The following is a 13,573-nucleotide window of genomic DNA, read 5'->3' on the forward strand; positions in this document are numbered from 1 at the left end:
GTTTGTCTATCTTGTGTGATAAAGTCCTAAAACTTATTCATTAAAGTGAGCAAGACCCATGGCAATATATAAGAAAAATAAAATTTAAATGAAGAAATGTATAATTGCCCAAAGTTGTCAGATATAAAAAAGACTCCAATTGCTCCTTCAATTTTTGTCTAAACTGAAAGCTATCTTGATATTCCTGCCTCTTCTGAAACTGTCTTTTTAATGAGGAAATGCACAAACATCACATTTCCAGTAACCATTGGTAGAAACAGAAGAGGCATTCTAGATTTCTCTTTCTCTGGAATAGACAGACTGCAGTATTTTTTGATTTGTGGGATTAGTAGTTATTTATGGACCCATCCTTTAACCCAAGGCCTTTAACCCAAGAACTGTCTCACTTTTACCAGAGGCATCCAATGATGCTTCCGGTAAAAGCAAATTAATGGGGAGTAAACTGGGGTTTTGCCAGTTTTCTCCACATGAATTAAATATCTAATTAAATCCGAATCTCAGGGAAAGATCCAAGTCTAATGAGATATTGGGTCTGTGAGGATTGACGTGTCACACATTTCCCGGGGATCAATCTCCACAGCCACTCTGCACCTTTGGGCCCCTGGAGCCCACCCTTCCCCACAGCCCTCAATTTACCCCTAAAACTTACTGAAAAGGGTCCCTGGCAGCCATGGTGTTTTCTCACTCCCAAAATGACCCCAAACTGATGGCAGTTTACATCCCCAAATGGGCATGCAAAAATGACACAATGCCTGAGGCTGATCATCTATCACTAAATTGCTATGTACTTACACCTTCCACATTGGATACATTTATTTATAGCTGGTTTTGGAGGAAGTGTTTAGCAATGCCCCTTAACTCATTTAAATACACCACACAATACTTACGGAGTTCTTTCTAAGTTACTCACTTTCAGAGAATTAAGTTGCCAATTTTCTCTGTGTTCTCCGTATAGTGCAGTGAGCCACATAGGTACAAAGCTGAAATTCTTACGATCATGTCACCCATCTGCAATAAAAAACACTTTGATATTCCCTATGAGTTTTACTTGACAAGAACATTTTATAGTATGACAGATATTTATGTGTAAGTTTGTATAAAAGAGAGAAGTACTTTGTTTGAACTTTGTTGCTGTTGTAAAAATGTTTCATTAACCTTTACAGTTAATGTCAATATGGTTTTACTGCATTCTGCAAATCCCTTTGGTACCAAGTGAAAATTCTTGAGACTCTTTTATAACGTGATGAATAAGGCAGCTTACTTTTGGTTTACTCAATCCTGTCTTCTAAACCAATTACTACCAACTGTGCTTTGTAAAAATATAATTATGTGGTAATTTCTGGTCTTTACATATTAATCTTCTACCCCACTATCAAAACTTCAGTGCTTTAGTTCAAAAGCATAAGGGCAACTGCCTACCTTCCAATATTTCACAGATGAAACCAGGGCACATATGTCTCAGCTGCATCAGAGAGTGGTTAAGATGGCAGAGATGATTAATGAGGAGCAGTGCATGATACAGAAGAAGTTGCAGTGGTTTGCTTTTGCCTGAAACAACTGAGAATGGCAAAAAGGACAGTATAGCATAGTGGCTTAAGTATTGGACTTGGATTTTGGGAAACCAGAGTTCAAATTTTTGCCAGTCATGGAAATCCACTGGGTGACTTTGGGCAAGGAAAACCCAGCAACAGAAGGCAGCAATGCCAAGCTTCCTCTTAACAAATGTTGCTGAGAAAATACCCTGCTAGTTTTGCCTTAAGGCCATCACAAGTTGGAAATGAGTTCAATGCATAAAACAACAACAATAACAACAACAACAACAACACAAAATAATCTTCTGGGCAACCTTCACAGTTTAAATGTTTATTAGGACTATTTTAGATAAGATCTATTAGTATGTTATTAAACTGTGATCTCTAGGATGCCTTTTCTTGTAGCCACTGTGTACTACAAAACGTAGTTAGCAGTAGAAGTAAGTTAAAAAAAAATACAAGTGCATAACACAATAAAATGCATAACTGATAACACTATGTAACACAATTTTGTTCCTGGGTCATAAATGTCATTTCTTAATTAGTTCTATCATAAAAACATGATTTTTTTAAAATTAAACTGCGGGACATTTTGCTATAGTTTTAACTATGTTTACCAATTCAACATTTTTGGCAGCCACAAAAATGAAGTTTCTGGGGTATAACAACTACTTTCAAATTAAGTATTACACGATTAAACAGGAAATAACACTTTCAAACCAGAAACAAACAAAAAAAAATCCAAATTTTGCTACATAGTGTTATGTTCTTTTCACCAGGATTGCAGTATTTAACATTTGTGCCATACTTGGCAGTAGGTTTCTTTGAATGCAATGGCATTGCATCCAAATAAGTATGCATAGTTTTGGGCTACATGCCAATATCCCTTTCTTGGGGAAAAAGTGATAAGATAGATATTCACTCAGAGATGGGTAAAATGTATCATAGACTATGCATGTTCACCAACCTCTTTTTGCACTTCCAAACACTATAGAGATTTTTGAAGACCCAACTAAGTACGGAAAATCTGTGTAGGTTGCTGCTGAAATTCAGAATTCCAGCAGGAAATCAGGGAATTCAAGCTAGGCTGCATCTAGTGCCAAGGGTGTTTTAGCGGCTCTTGAGTTCTCAAGACTTCTTAAACATCCCTATTTTTGGCCTCAAATATTGGTCTTCCTAGGATTCTCCAGATATAATTATCCACCATTTGAAAAGGTGCAAAAAACCCCTGTACTATTTGACATTTTAAAAAATGCAACACATTTTTTCAAAACTGGAAGTAGATTTCTGACCACTTTTGATTTTATCTTCCTTGTTTTGAGGCAGTCCATAAAACTCCTGGAACATTCCAGGGTCAGAAATCCCACTTCTGCCTAAATGCTCTAAAATAGTGCAGTTGACTGTCATAGTAAATGATATTGCCAAATACCAGTCTAAATACAAGGCACACAGGGTGCAACAACACTGTAAAATAAATGCAATTTGATATCGCTTTATCTGCCATGGCTCAGTGATATGGAATCAGGAGAGGCATCAGCACTCTTTGGTAGAGACGGCTAGAGACCTTGTAAAGCCACAGCTCTCAATATTCCATAGTATTGAGCCATGGCAGTTAAAGTGGTATCAAGCTGCCTTCATTTTACAGTATAGATGCACCCATAGTGTAAATGGCCAATCCAGTTAATCGTGCTCTTAGGCCCCATCTACACTGCCATGTCATCCAGTTTCCGGTCGCAGATTTTCTATTTTGAGCTGGATTGTATAGCAATGTAGTCTCATATAATCAAGTTCAAGACAGATAATCTGGGATCAGATACTGGATGATATGGCATTGTAGATCCAGCCTCAGTTACCAGTCTTGTTTTGCAAGAATTTCATAGTGTTTCCAGGGTCAAATGCAATGGGAAGCCTTTAATTTGTTCCTTCTGAAACCATTGATATATTCAGTGCTTTTCTACTATGGCAGGTTAATACAAGTCAATTAAAATTATTTTATAATTCTGTTATTCATTCTAAAATGAAGAAAAAGCACTCTATGATGAAATTAATTTATTCTTTAATGATTTAATGTTCATCCTAAATATGTGGTAATTAATACAAGTAATATAATAAAGTAATCTTTTTTTTCAAATAAAAATTAATTTTTAATGGGTTTAGTGGTATTTTGTGAGTTCACATGAAAATGTATAATATCAAAATTCATATTGTATAATTATATTAAATAAAAAATAACTGGATTTATATGTATTTTGCCAATTTTGTATATGTAAAGTCCTCCTAAACCTTTCTTACTCCTCCTTAGGCTACACCTTAATGGTGTTCAAATGGAAGATTGACCTCAATTGCCTGCCTGGTTTGAATAAACATGTGGCCTTTTTATATCAGACCAGGGTCTGTTCAATTCAGAGCTGGGGAATGTCTGACTCTTCAAATTTCAGGAGGCACATCTCCAAAGCTGTAGCCACCGCTGTCAATTTTGAAGGATCACGGGAGTTGCAGTCCACAACATCCGCACAGCTATGGATATTATTACTGATCTAGTTTGGCATTCTTTCTCCAAAATGAAACAGTCAGATGCCTCTGGGAAACGTGTAACAGAGACATTCCATTTTGCTTTCATACTAAATAGTAACTGACAAACCTATCCCATAAGGTTATTTTCCATTCTGTTTGAAAATGCTCAAAGAACAGCTATGTAGCATAATGCACAGATTGTTTTCATAAGCTATATCTATAGGTGCCCCTCCATCCTTTCTTGAGGAATATTTTAAAGTTTGACTTTCATCACTGAAGACAATCAACTCTTATTTTAGATTAGATAACCTCTGTGCTCCAGAAAAGAACTCTCGAAACCCATCTAATTGATTTTATCACATGACTCTTTAGCACAGGGTAGCTGCTTCTGGTAGCTAATTGAAAAGCATCTGTGGACATGGCTTTGGCAAAGGAACCATTGTTTCATCGTGCATAATGATTTGTAGGCTAAAGCTGAGGCTGTGACAGATGAAGGTTACTCCCTTTATTAATTGTATTTTAAAGGATTCTATTGACATACAATATTAATGTGCAGATTGATAGATGCACTTTACAATTTATAGATGCACTTTTTGGCAGCGCTCATCGTCTTACTAGCTTGCTACAAAATAATCAGTAGCACAGCAAGAAATGCCTGAATTTTATGACATTGCTGGAATTCTCTCTGTCTTGGGAGCTGCAGACTAGATGCACGTGGTAATGCATGCATTGCCACAAATGACTAATGAGGCAAGGTAAAGAAATTTTTTTTAAAAACCCTTTCATTCCCTCAACATACAGCCAGTATACGATGCCAGACATAAAATCATTGATGTTCTTGCCAAGTTCTCAGGATCATGTCATGATTTATTCAGACTGAGATAATCAGGATTAGGCCAATCATTTGAAAATGTCTATATTCAAGGAGACTGGTTAATAAATAGGAAGACATTGTTGTAAATAAAACATGACGCATTAAAAATCACACACAAACACAGATTTTTTTTCCAGATCACAACAGTTCTCCTATGAAGAACCACATAATGATTAATGTTTCTTACTTCCCGCACCCACACAAAAGTATATATAATGATTAAGCTCTAAATTTGTAAACCAATTAACAAAGTAAAATTTGGTAATTTTAGACATAATACATATATAGAGAGAGAGATAGGAAGGTATTCAGTCTACTCTGGGGAAGTCCATAATAAACAGATGTGGATGACTCCTTTTCCTACTGTATCATCAGTCCTCATTTCTTCTCATACCTGATGAAGCTTTCTCCATCCTCTCTTCCTTCATAGCTGTTTTCTTCCCCTACTTTCTCTTTGTAGATGATCACTTTCAAGGGATTTTTAAAGGAATTGTTAGTGTCTGTTCATTTTCTCATTCAAATGACTCATGAGTGGAAGTTTCTCCCCTACACAGAAAAAAAAAATAAGGAAATATACAAACACTTTGACATATCATATTCTTTCATTAAAAGACATACAAAGTGTAGAAGCACTTTTGGGAATGACAGGGAAGAAGTTTATAGCATAAGCTTCACGGACACTGTCTGCTTTTGATTCAAGCATTTGTCAAAGTCACTTCAAATCTGAATGTGTTCTTATTTGGTTACTAAATTATTTCTCTCTTTTTGTTTCCACTGAGGGTTCAAAAGCTAAGAACAGGTGTACATTTGGATACATAAGTGTTACTGGGCCAAAAAATGCTTTATTTCAATTCGAGCATTGGCTGCCATCAGCCAATATCTTTCAGTGTGCTTTTCTGTTTCCCACTGTTCATCTTATTAAAATGTTGTCTGTCCGTCGGTGTTTCTTTGTTAATACATGTAGCTTTTTAGTTCCCTCCATAGGTATGTTGATTAGAATGCTAAAAGTGCATACTCTGGAAGAAAAGGGTTTGGCAAAACCCTGAAAAGCATATCCCATGTGGAAGAAAAGTTTAGGCAGGACATCTCAAAGAACAGCATGGTGTTCTACAGTATGTAAATAATTATCCTGTTCCATTTAATTGGGCAGACAAAAATATGCTTGAATATTATGGCAAAAAAGTGGAGAGACATTTTTCTCTAGTATACGCTATGGCATGTGCTTTCTGTTGCTGATGATATAGTTAGGATGTTTTTTACTCTACCGTGGCATAACACGCACTTCTTTCTTTCCAATGCTAAACTCTTTTTTTCTGTTTAAATAGAGGCGACTGGTGAAATGCACCAAAGAAATCTTAGCATTTTTTCAAATTATAGTTTCCCAGGGAGCAGGGGAGTTTGTCACAGTTACGCTGATACTAAATTGATACACTACAAATGTATAATAGGGACTTAAAAGCCTGGCATTTCTCAAGTTATTATCCCAGGCGACTGTTAAATTGTACTTTGAATGAAGGCAAACCAGTGGGTGTCATAAATACACTATGTGAATGGTCTTGTATCCTGACCGATTTCATGAAAGGTCCCTTCTAACACTTACGGAGTTGTACTTGGCAGCATTCTTCAATGGGTTTCCTTTAACCACCCAGTGGGAGTGCAGCTGTGTGTCTTGCAGCTCCCTTCTGTATATCCAAGGAGCCCTGGCATCTTTCCAGCATCTTCAGCGTTTGTATAATGCTTCACAGCAGGTGTTCCTCTTTCATCTGCAGCTGAAACACTTTCTTCCTGCTACACTACAAGATTATCGCCTGCAAGTGGTGACAGACCTCAAATCACTCTTCTTCAGACTGAAGTCTTGGAGAGGATTTGTTTTGAAATGTTATTGTTGACTTCATTCTAGACAGTCCCGGTTCTGAAAACCGGAAAAAAGAAACGAAGGGCTAAATTACTGATAAAAAATATTTCTGATAGAAATACCTTTCTGATAACTCCATGGATAGAATAAAAGCTACATTTGGCTGGTTTCATCCTATTCAAAGGAAAGCTCAACCTCTCCAGCAACTTTAATTTGGAGAGGGAGACACATAATTTTCCTCACATCTGAATTCATCACATTTTCCACACTCTCCAATTCTTAATAGTAATAATATAGTATATAGTATATAATAATGCCATTTGGATTTTTAGTTGGAGTTAATGTTTTTTGAGCATAAGTATAGCACACATTTCCTTTACCAATCTTTTTACATCACACTTTTTAAGTAAGGAAGTAATTTCTTACTACTTTCAAAGCTACTTGAAGGACCTTGGGGAAAACATAACAGGACTTAACTATAGTGTGCAATTGTTTTTGAAGAGGTTAATACTAATTATTTATGATTTCCTTGCAAACCTAAGAGTGTACGTTATTAGACTGCAAGATAAATGTCCTCAAAGAAGACAGGGTCTGCTTCTGAGAAAAGCCTAACCCCCCCCCCCAAAAAAAAATCATTGAAAAACCATAGGCAGGGTGTTCAGCTTGCTCAAAGACAGGTGAAGCATACAGATACAGACCTCTGTAATCTAATAATACAAGTCCAAAAACACAGCAATAGATAACCAAAATGAAATGAGTTCTCAGTTTTTTCAGAAACATTTTTTAGCTTTCTAAATTCAAAACCCATTATCAACCTCTGAAGCAATTGGAACCAGTTACATTTTTCTACATCTCCCTGTCCTCTTCTCCTCACATCCCCATATATATCTACTAGGGTTGTCCGATGGATGGAAAAATTGTTTCAATTCTCGTTTCTAAAGTAGGGGGTGCCGGCTCTTCGTTGTAGAAATTATTTCTAAATGTTTCACCCAAAATTTTTGGATATTTACAAAAATTCGTAATGTTTCTAAAATGTTTCTAAAATGGCGGACGCGCATGCACAATCGCCAAAAAACAGGAAACCGGGGGGGACTTTTCTGGGGGTCTCCCGCCCTCACTTCTTGAGCTATTCTCATCAAATTTGGTACAGTGGGAGAACACATTCCACACTCTTTGCTCAACAAATTGCAGAATGTTTCCTGTGTTCTATGATTTTTGGCAAATTTTTATAACTTTTTATAATATACTATTTTTTTATATTTTAAGAAACCTGTTCCTGTTTTGAAAGTCTTACTTCCTGTTCAATTGGGTTCTTCACTGTGAAAGTCCCTCTTTTCTATTTGTGTATATTTGTTGGCCGGAAATCAGCGAAAATGGTGGTCATTTGCAGAAACTGGAAACCCCCCGCTCCTATCTAAAAATAAGGTGGTGATATTTCAGCTTCCTAAGACATGGGAGCTCATGTCCCACTCCCTTGTGACCTGAGCCCCACACCACACACCCTGCCCCTATCTAATAAAAAGTGGTGGCCGGGTTTTTTTTTTTTTTTTGTGCAACAAGGAAAAGGGGTGCACACACTCCTTTGCAGGCTTGGAAAGCCTTATATGGGTTTTATTGCTTTCTTCTAGAAAACTTTGCAAAGGAAAGGCAAAAAGTCTACCTCAAAAAGGAAAACCACCCCAAATCTCTGGGGTTACAGGGAAAGAAGCAGTGCACACACTCCTTTGCAGGCTTGGAAAGCCTTATATGGGTTTTATTGCTTTCTTCCAGAAAACTTTGCAAAGGAAAGGCAAAAAGTCTACCTCAAAAAGAAAAAGCACCCCAAAAGCCCCAAAGCTAGCGGTTACAGGGAGGGACGCAGACTCCTTTGGAAAATAAAAATTCCCAACATCCACAGCAAGGACTCTGCCCCAAGCCCCAAGCCAATTTCCCCCCAACACAATATCTAACCGGCAACAACCAGCCACTTTGCCCTCTCAGCTTCACGGCGCGTGCGCGAACCACCCTCTCTCCTCGGTATCTCAACCCAGAGAATGGCTTGGCTCCGTGCGGAGGCGATTTTTATAGCGATTCTACATGTCGACGGGAGGATGCTAGCCCCCACCTTTTTTAGCCATCGTGGAAGACTCTGATTGGCAGGGAGCGGGAGCCATGTTAGGCTGCGCTAGGCTCCCGTTCATGTTAGGTTGCAGAAATATATATATATATATATATATATATATATATATATATATATTTAAAAAATATTTTTTAAAAAATTGGAAGGAAAAAAATTAACGAAAATTTGAAGACACAATTACAGAATGGGCCAACGATGGATCGTATTACATTGCCAGTTGCGCCCAGGGAAAACGTTTCAATACTCGTGTCAAAAAACGGGAACATAACGAAATTATAATGGTATGACAATTTTTACGACGATATGGACAACCCTAATATCTACATAGTAAATACATCTTGAAGATCTTACACAGGGCAGGATCCAGTAGGAACTAGAATAGGGATAATTGTCTTTCCATTGCAGACCCTCCCCCTGTTATCCACTAAACCATTTCTGGCACCGTTTACATGGACAAAAACAAATAATGCTCAACCTCATATTGTCTACTATCCTGCCACACAATGTTTGTGACCACTCACATCTCAACTGGTTCCTTTGCCCTTAAACCAATGGTTCTCAACCTGGGGTCCCCAGATGTTTTTGGCCTACAACTCCCAGAAATCCCAGCCAGTTAACCAGCTGTTAGGATTTCTAGGAGTTGAAGGCCAAAAACATCTGGAAACCCCAAGTTGAGAACCACTGCCTTAAACAGCTTTTAAATGAATTGCCTTGGCTTTTACCCACATTTTGGCTGAATATCCAAATGGGTTCTGGAATATTTTTCTTGAGGCCATACTCAACAAGCAGCTATGCACTGGAGCTAGGGTAGGACTTAGGGGAACCCAAAATGGTTGGTGGGAGTTGACAAGGGCTAACAGATCACACAATCGTCCAGTTATTGCTGAAACTGAAATGGTTTCAATTTTTTTTAAAGAACGTACATGTGGATAACTGCAGATCAATTCCTCATATATCAGTATTAGCACACATCTGTATAGCTGAGTGGCTAAAGAAATCTTGCGTGGAAATACATATATTCCCATGCATGCCGGGAGGAAAAAAAGTAAAGTGACCACTGCCATGCAGCCACCAATAGTGCAAATGGAAGGAGTTTTTCAGAAAGATGCTTAAAGTGTGGTGATTTCACCCAGGAGGTATCTATGGATAAACTCACTACAATATGGTTGCTACATGTGGCACTAATGCGGCAAGCATGGAATCCATGCGGATTTAGAAAATATAATGTGAATAAGGGTTTGCTTGTTTTTTATATATAGAAAGTTCATTAGAAGGCCAGGGGAATATTCTGCCATAGAGTTTTGAGTGAATTACAGGGATATCATTATTACATTTCCATTCCAAACAGCTGTCCTAAACTAAAACTTTCGAGATTTGGAGGAATGTCATATAGTGAGATAAAATCTGTGCAGACAGCTTATAGTGTGTTTTATTTATCTATTTATCTATTTATTTACTCTGCCTTAGCGCACATGGTTTCACTTTGCACATTCTCTAAACAAACCCTCTGCAAACATATTCTCAGCCATCTTTTTTTAAAAAAAGTAATACCAAGAGAGGAATTCACTTTTAACCCATCTTTGATCACATAGTTGACCAGTTGATCTAAAAATCATGGACCTATGAAGCAATCTCAATAACATTTAGCACACCCTCAATAGCAGGAAAACATGCACAATCTAGATATCGCATGATGTATTTGTGTTTTTTGAGAACTGTGTCTGACATTTTCAAAAGTATGTATTTCTGCAGGATTATTTCACCATTCTGGAAGTACAAATGTTGTATGCCAGAGAACTGAAATAGCATAGAAAATATTTCCAAAGGCTTTATTAAAGAAAACTTTTTAAATACTGTAAGAGTTATGCAGACTAGTATGCTTTTGAAAACCATTATGAAGAAACTTTTAAGGAGGTGTTTTGTAGGAATGTATTACCACCATTTGGCTCTGAACAGTCTATGCTGTAAAATCTCTCTTTGGGCAGTCAATTAAAATCCGCCCTTTTCAAAAACTTGAAGAATTTTTAGTATTTTTAGTCTTATGAGAAATGTTAAGTGGGAAAAATTGAGAAAAATCACAGAATGCCACAATACTTAACATTCAGAAAATGAGTCATTTTGAAATAGTTTGCATGGACGATGGGATAAATATTCCAAGGTACTTGAAACCCTTTGGGGAAAACATAACAGGGCTTAGCCATGGTGTGAAATTGCTATTGGAGTGGTGAATACCAATTATTTATGATTTACTGTCATTTACTTGCAAACCCAAGGGCTTACCCTAAAGCAGTGATATATGTATTAAATGAGGCATCAAGGGGTGGAGATATGAAATATACTAGAAGGTGGTAACATCAGAGAGTTAAACCATTTTCACATTTATGCAATGGTTTTATGGGGAATCTAGCATTAACTATTTATTACTGAATGGCTAGGGCGGAAAAATAACTTGGGGAGAGAATGTGGTCAGCATTTTTCTTTTATCCATGAGACTTTACTTTGGCAAAGGTACTAGCATATGTAAATTATTTCAAAGAACTGAAAGAGGAAGGATGCTATATAATAGCTAGAAAGAAAAATTGCGCAGCTGTTGTCTGATCGATGGCCAAACTAGACATGATGCAAGAGATCTACAGATGGGATTTTTAAAATGTTCATAGCAATTGCTGGGCAGGATTTGGATCAGGACCTCAGTTATAGAGCGCTTAGATGTTTTCCCTCCATTATTTTCCCAGTTGCGATTGCACTCCCCTGGCAAAGGTGAAAAATATTAAGCGGGTGACTGTAAGAGAGGAAAATGTTACCAACGTTATAGTTCACATACAACTAGAAACTCAACATAGCTATTACAATTTTGCAATCCTTTTAGATACATCTTGTTCACAGATCTCCTTAGCAGACATGCATAGAATCAATCCGCATGCTAGAAAACACAATTCAAACACATCTAAGGACACGTCCACACTGGTTGCTTAATTTGGGTGCAGACTGACCCTGTGTTGATGGTGGCCACAAGCACTGGGCTGCATTGAGCAGCCTACAGGGAAATGGGCGATCTGTCCTGTGTGCACACGCACAGGGCAGATCGCCCATTTCAACGGAGGCTGCTCAACGCAGAAGCAGATCGGCGGCGATCTGCTTCTGCGTTGAGCAGGCAGGGCGGAAATGGGCGATCTGCCCTGTGTGCACGCGCACAGGGCAGATCACCCATTTTCCCAGAGCCTGCTCAACGGAGGCGCAGATCACCGCCGATCTGCACCTGCCTTGAGCAGGCAGGGCGGAAATTTCCATGGAGGCTGCTCAATGCAGAAGCAGATAGCTGCCAATCTGCGTCTGCGTTGAGCAGCCTCCAGTGAAATGGGCAATCTGTCCTGTGCGCACACGCACAGGGTAGATCGACCATTTCCACGGAGGCTGCTCAACGCAGAAGCAGATCGGCGGCGATCTGCTTCTGCGTTGAGCAGGCAGGGCAGAAATGGGCAATCTGCCCTGTGTGCACGCGCACAGGGCAGATCACCCATTTTCCCGGAGCCTGCTCAACGGAGGCGCAGATCACCGCCGATCTGCACCTGCCTTGAGCAGGCAGGGCGGAAATTTCCATGGAGGCTGCTCAATGCAGAAGCGTCTGCGTCTGCGTCTGCGTTGAGCAGCCTCCAGTGAAATGGGCAATCTGTCCTGTGCGCACACGCACAGGGTAGATCGACCATTTCCACGGAGGCTGCTCAACGCAGAAATCCAGAAAAGAAATTCAGGACCCTTCCACACTGTCATATAATCCAGAATATCAAGTGAGATTATCCACAATATCTGCTTTGAACTGGATTATCTGAATCCACACTGCTGTGAATTTTATACAGATGTGTGGAAGGGGCCTCAATAAAGGTAAGAAAAGAAACTACTTAAACATAGTCAATAGCAAAGCAGCAATAGATTTTTCCAATGTTCCAGTCTTCCCAGTTCTGTGGAAACACATGTGTAGTTCCACTTCATAGGTCCTTGTAAACTACTGAAATGCCAAATTAAGGCATGTCAACACCAGAATTTTTCCCATGAGGTTGTGTATTGGCATTCTTTCAAAGAGCAACCACACAGTAGTGTCTTCATTGCACTCATAAACAGACAGCTCACCAAGCAGCTCCATTCTGGATTTAACCCAACTGCCTTAGCTTTAGCATGGAAGGAAAGAGGTTAATACTCCATTTACAGGTACTGTACATAGTATTTTTTGTATGCATTTGCCCAGTAGATTTATCATCCCATTGCAACGACATCCTGATATTAATCCTTTTCAAGAAGGAGGACATAATCTTGAGTTGTCTTTGTACATTCAATTCCAGCAGGTATAACATTGGAAGAAGGAATCTAGGACAGTCTCCATTTCCTCATCCAAAAATAACATTGAATGAATGTCCTGGTACAAATATAGTTACTGGGAAAATTAGGGTGGCCCAGCACAAAAGAGGGCAGGCTTCTGAAACCTTTATACTTGGAGAAGAGGGAATTTCAGCAGTATCACCTTGTCAGTTAATGCCACACCTGATAAAACTCTATTTTTACAGAACTATTAAAGGCTCAACAACACTATCTTCTTTTTTGTTTTAAGATGAGCAACCTACTAGACACAGATATTTTAAACCTGAAAGCCAAGCACACGGAAGGCACTGCGTGGATTGCATACG

The 13,573-nt window shown here is 38.6% G+C and overlaps 1 long non-coding RNA gene across 4 annotated transcripts in view; it reads right to left on the minus strand.

Moving 5' to 3' along the window:
• Positions 1-13,573, minus strand: part of LOC103277622 (uncharacterized) — a 70,552-nt gene that overhangs the window by 37,957 nt on the left and 19,022 nt on the right. For 3 of the 4 annotated variants that reach the window (XR_010003539.1, XR_010003538.1, XR_001729868.2), the window contains exons 3-6: positions 6,521-6,832; positions 5,315-5,466; positions 1,420-1,557; positions 911-1,008 (exon numbers count right to left, since the gene is read on the minus strand). This is a non-coding gene — a long non-coding RNA (uncharacterized LOC103277622). The remainder of the gene's footprint in view (positions 1-910; positions 1,009-1,419; positions 1,558-5,314; positions 5,467-6,520; positions 6,833-13,573) is intronic. The other variant, XR_001729867.2, reaches the window with a different exon arrangement.

The sequence above is a fragment of the Anolis carolinensis genome, chromosome 2, assembly GCF_035594765.1.
Source record: "Anolis carolinensis isolate JA03-04 chromosome 2, rAnoCar3.1.pri, whole genome shotgun sequence".
In the NCBI taxonomy this organism is placed as follows: domain Eukaryota; kingdom Metazoa; phylum Chordata; class Lepidosauria; order Squamata; family Dactyloidae; genus Anolis; species Anolis carolinensis.